General features: G+C 43.4%; 1 non-coding gene across 1 annotated transcript; it reads left to right on the forward strand.

Moving 5' to 3' along the window:
* Positions 1 to 4,367: 4,367 nt before the first annotated feature.
* On the forward strand, positions 4,368 to 4,440 carry trnaa-ugc (transfer RNA alanine (anticodon UGC)). The gene has a single exon. It is a non-coding gene; the product is annotated as a tRNA-Ala (tRNA).
* Positions 4,441 to 5,280: the final 840 nt, after the last annotated feature.

A 5,280-nucleotide genomic window follows, 5' to 3' on the forward strand; every position in this document is an offset into this window, starting at 1 on the left:
GGAATTGGCTGGCTAACAGAAAGCAGAGAGTCGGAATAAATGGGTCCTTTTGGGATTGGAAATCGGTGGTTAGTGGTGTGCCACAGGAATCGGTGCTGGGACCACAACTGTTTACAATATACATCGAAGACCTGGCAGAGGGGACAGAGTGTAGTGTAAACAATTTGCAGATGACACAAAGATTAGTGCGAATGCGGGTTGTGTAGAGGACACAGAAAGGCTGCAAAGAGATTTAGATCAGTTAAGCGAATGGGCTAAGGTTTGGCAGATGGAATACAATGTCGGAAAATGTGAGGTCATCCACCTTGGAAAAAAAAACAGTAAAAGGGAATATTATTTGAATGGGGAAAAATTACAACATGCTGAGGTGCAGAGGGACCTGGGTGTCCTTGTGCATGAATCCCAAAAAGTTAGTTTGCAAGTGCAACAGGTAATCAGGAAGGCGAACGGAATGTTGGCCTTCATTGCGAGAGGGATGGAATACAAAAGCAGGGAGGTCCTTCTGCAACTGTATATGGTATTGGTGAGGCCGCACCTGGAGTACTGCGTGCAGTTTTGGTCACCTTACTTAAGGAAGGATATACTCGCTTTGGAGGGGGTACAGAGACGATTCACTTGCCTGATTCCGGAGATGAGGGGGTTACCTTATGATGATATAATGAGTACACTGGGTCTTTACTCGTTGGAGTTCAGAAGGATGAGGGGTGATCTTGCAGAATCATTTAAAATAATGAAAGGGATAGACAAGATGGAAGCAGAGAAGTTTTTTGTTCTGGTCGGGGAGACTAGAACTAGGTGGCACAGCCCCAAAATACGGGGGAGCCAATTTAAAACCGAGTTGCGAAGGAATTTCTTCTCCCAGAGTGTTGTGAATCTGTGGAATTCTCGGTCCAGGGAAGCAATTGAGGCTAGCTCATTGACTGTATTCAAGTCACCGATAAGGGACTCAAGTCACAGATTCCCAATAAGGGAATTAACGTTTATGGGGAGCGGGCAGGTAAGTGGAACTGACTCCACGGCCAGATCAGCCATGATCTTGCTGAATGGCGGAGCAGGCTCGAGGGGCTAGATGGCCTACTCCTGTTGCTAATTTCTATGTTCTTATGTTCTTATTAATTTTTCCTGTGCTCCTGAGCTCACATCCCATGTACTTGCAGCTCCCCAGTGCTCTGTTTCTGGAGCGAATTCCTACTGTTTCTGTAGCTTCTAATTTACTAGTTTCGATAACTCCCACTTTTCTTCTTTCAAGACCGAATTGCACATTTTCGAGACCTAATTCCCTTGTTTCTGGCGCTAATTCCCTTGTTTCTGCGCGACTTCCCCTGTTACTGCAGTTCCTTGTTGCTCTCTTTCTGTGACTCCTAATGTCCGTGTTCCTGGAGGGAATTCCTCTGTTCTGTAGCTAATTCCGCTGTTACTGAACCTAATACCTATGCTTGCAGAACAAATTCGATAGTTTTTGGAAGTCCTTGTTCCCCACTTTCTGCAGATTCTGAGTTGCTTGCGTAGCGCCAAATTGTCCTTTTTCTGGAGCTCCAAATTGCACTGATGATGAAGCACCTTATTGTCCTATTTAAGTGACTATTAATTATATATATATATATATATATATATATCTTGGAAATGTCCTGCTTATGGTGCGCTTTCATAAATCCCCTGCTGCAGGGACAGCTAAGTTGCCTCTTTCTCGAGCTAATTCTGCTCTTTCTAAATACAATTACCCTGTTTCTGAAGATAATTCCAGTATTCCTGGAACTCCTAATGCCCATCTCTGCTGCTCCTACTTCCACTGTTCCTGGAACTAATTACCCTGTCTCTGGAGCTCATGTGTTTTTCTGGAGTTCCTCATATCCCAGATTGTGGATCTCCTAATTCATCCGTTCTCGAGGTAGCTCCCCTGTTTCTGTTGCTAATTCGACTGTTTCTAGATCTAATGCTTACATTTCTGGTGAAAATTCCTTTGGAGATCCTAATTTCCCTTTTTTTGGAGCTCCAATAATTGTCCTTTTTATGTTTCTTCTGGTTTGCCGATAGATATGGCTTGGAATTGTCGTGTTTGTGGTACGCTCTCCTAATGATCCTGCAACATGAACAGAAAATTCACCTTTTCTGGAGGTAACTCTGCTCTTTCTAAAATTCCCCAGTTTCTGGAGCTAATTGCGCTGTACTATGATTAATCCTGTGTTCCTGGAGCTCGCTTCCCCTGTTTCTACCGATCCCCATTGCCCTGTTTATGCAGCTAATTAAGCTGTACTGTGATTATTCCAGTCTTCATGGAGCTCGCTTCCCCTCTTTCTGCTGCTCCCCATTGCCCTGTTCCTGGAGCGAATTCCACTGTTTCTGGAGCTGTTAATTTAGTAGTTTCTGTAATTTCTACTTTTCATCTTTCAACACTTAACTGTACAGTTTCTAAACCTAATTCCCCTTTTTTTGGCGCCATTTCCCTTGTTTTTGCGCTAATTACCCTGTTCCTGCAGCTCCTAATTGCTCTATTTCTGTGACTCCTAATTTCACTGTTCCTGAAAGGAATTGTTCTGTTTCTGTAGCTGATACAACTGTTTCTGGACCTAATACCTTTGTATGTGGAGAACATTCGGTAGTTTTTGGAATTCCTAGTTCCCTACTTTCTGGAGATTCTGAGGTGTTGTGACGCTCCTAATTGTCCATTTTCTGGTACTCCAAGTATGCGCAGTTGATGAAGCACCGAATTGTCCTATTTAAGTTCTATTAATTATATATATTATATCTTCGAAGTGTCCTGCTTATGGTGCGTTCTCAAAGAAAGCTAACTCTGCTCTTTCTAAAGACAATTCCCCTGTTTCTGGAGCTAATTGCACTGTCTCTGGAGTTAATTCTACTGTTCCTCGAGCTGCTAATTTAACAGTCTGTGGAGTTACAAATTCATCCCTTTATGGAGCACATTCCACTATTCCTGGATCGAATCACCTTGTATCTGTAGCTGAAAATCCTCTGTTTCTGGAGCACTTGATTCTCCCTCTTTCTGAAGCTAATCACGATATTACCTGGACATAATTCCCCGCTTTCTGGACCTTCTAATTCCGGTGTTTCATGAGCATTTAATTCTAACCAGTTTGTGAGGTTAACTCCAATATTTCTGGAGCTAATTTCCCGGTTTATGGAATTAATTCCTGTAATTAAGGATTTCCCATTCCCCCTGTTTCTTGAGCTATTTCCATTGTTCTGTGGTTAGTTTTAATGTTCTTGGAGCTGCTAAATCCCATCTTAGGGGTGCTCCGAATGCCACTATTGCTGAAGCTCCTACTACCGCGGGTTATGCAGCTCCTAGTTCCCCTGTGTCTGGAGCTATTTCAGTTGTTCGTGAAGATCCTAATTCCCCTGTTTCTGGACCTTCAAATTGCGCTGCTTATATTGCACCATATTTTGCTTTTTATGTGGCTGCCATATCCCCGATAAATTTTGCTACCATTTATTCTGATTATGGTGCGCTTTCCTAATTCCCCTGCTGTAGGAATAGCTAGTTTACCTGTTTTATGAGTCAACTCTTCTCTTATTAATGTAATTCGTTTGTTTCTGGAGCTATTTCCGCTGTACTGAACACATTCCTGTGTTTCTGGAACTCCTAATTCCCCCGTTGTTCCATTGCTGTGGTCATGTAAGCAGTGAAATATATTGAAGAGCAAGGGTCTGGTTATTGTGAAAGATCAAACAAAATATACATTGTGGAAGAATAACATCGAAAATAAATGTGACCCCAACAGCCAGAAAGAAGATTAAATGCTGAGTCCTTTCAGCAAAAAAATCCTTTCCCAAAAATTTCTCTGACCGAAACTTCACAAAACAAAAATTATGCATTTAAAGTCATTACACCCGAATTTTCGCGCACCCGAATCTTCTCAATCAGATGCTGCTAGTTGTGACGAATCAATGCATGTCCCTTTGCAATATTCAGCTTCGATGCACACTACTAAATGTGCCACTAAGTTATTGAATAACAGAATAATGGAATGGTTACAGCACGGAAGAAGGCCATTCAGCCCATTGAGCCCATGCCTACTCTCAAGAAGTCCCACACCCGCGTCATTTACCTGCAGCTGTGCATTTTTTTCCTTCAGATACTGATCCAACTCCCTTTGGAAAGATAAGATTGAGTCTGCCTCCGCCGCCTTTAAAGCAGTGTGTTCCAGATTCTAACCACATGCTGCGAGATGGCCAGCTCCTGGTCCTATGTATAAAGTCCGAGAAAAACGGGATCAATTCCTACCACACTGACAACCTTGCTAAATATAGCAACGTCATTCTATTCGCGCAATGCAAGCTCCTGATGTGCAGCGCAGCTGTTGAGGTTAAAGCTCTGTTTATGTTCCCGACATTTATTCTGTCGCAGCGTTTCCGTACTGTAGTGGTTATCAAGTTTGCCTTGCATGCAAAAAGTCCCCGGTTCGAAACCGGGCGGAAGCATTTCGCAAACCTGTTCAATTAATGATTAGAAAAAATGGAATAATTCATATTAATGGTTCAATATTAACAGAGTGCAGTGCCTCACGACGATGTTGCATTTGCTGATTTTGTGTACCGTTCTGTACAAACTCAAACTCGACACAGTGTCTTTCAGTGCCTCTCGTTTCCAGCCCTGAAGGGGATAAACACATCTGAAAGCTGCACATTCCATTCATTCAGTTGAGCTGTGAGACTATTAAAGGATCCTGCCGCGCTGCCTCGCTTCACAACAGAAAATCGAAGCCACATAGAAACCAATAGACGAAACGCTCTTCCCCAGCTCCAGATTTACTGAGGGCGGGACAAGGCCCAACATTCCAGTCACGCACTCTCCAATCAGCCGCTGCCGGTAGAAAGCGGCGAATGCAGTCTCAAACAGCGTTTTACCGCCCTTCACTGGGCTTCACAATGTCACGGCTCGAGCCAAAGCTCCGCGTACACCGCACAGTAGCCTCATAAGATTCTTAATCTCAGGTTCCTGAGTTCGTGCCGCAGTTTACACGAACATTTTTGTTCACTTGTAACGCCATTGATTAGCCGATCGCCTCGTTTTGCATCATGAAAGTAATGCTAACCGATAATTAAATAATCATAGAAGTTTACAGCTTGGAAGGAGTCCTTCTCGGCCCATCGTACCTGCACCGGCCAACAAATGTCCAGGTTTAGGTGTGTAACCCTGCACCTTACGGCATTTCAAGTGCACATCCAAGTCCTTTTTAAACGTGTTGATGGTTCTGCCTCCATCCACTTTCAGGCATTCAGTTCCAGAAACCCACAAACATCTCGATGAAGAATGTTAAC

Source organism: Pristiophorus japonicus, unplaced genomic scaffold, assembly GCF_044704955.1.
Source record: "Pristiophorus japonicus isolate sPriJap1 unplaced genomic scaffold, sPriJap1.hap1 HAP1_SCAFFOLD_30, whole genome shotgun sequence".
Lineage (NCBI taxonomy): Eukaryota > Metazoa > Chordata > Chondrichthyes > Pristiophoridae > Pristiophorus > Pristiophorus japonicus.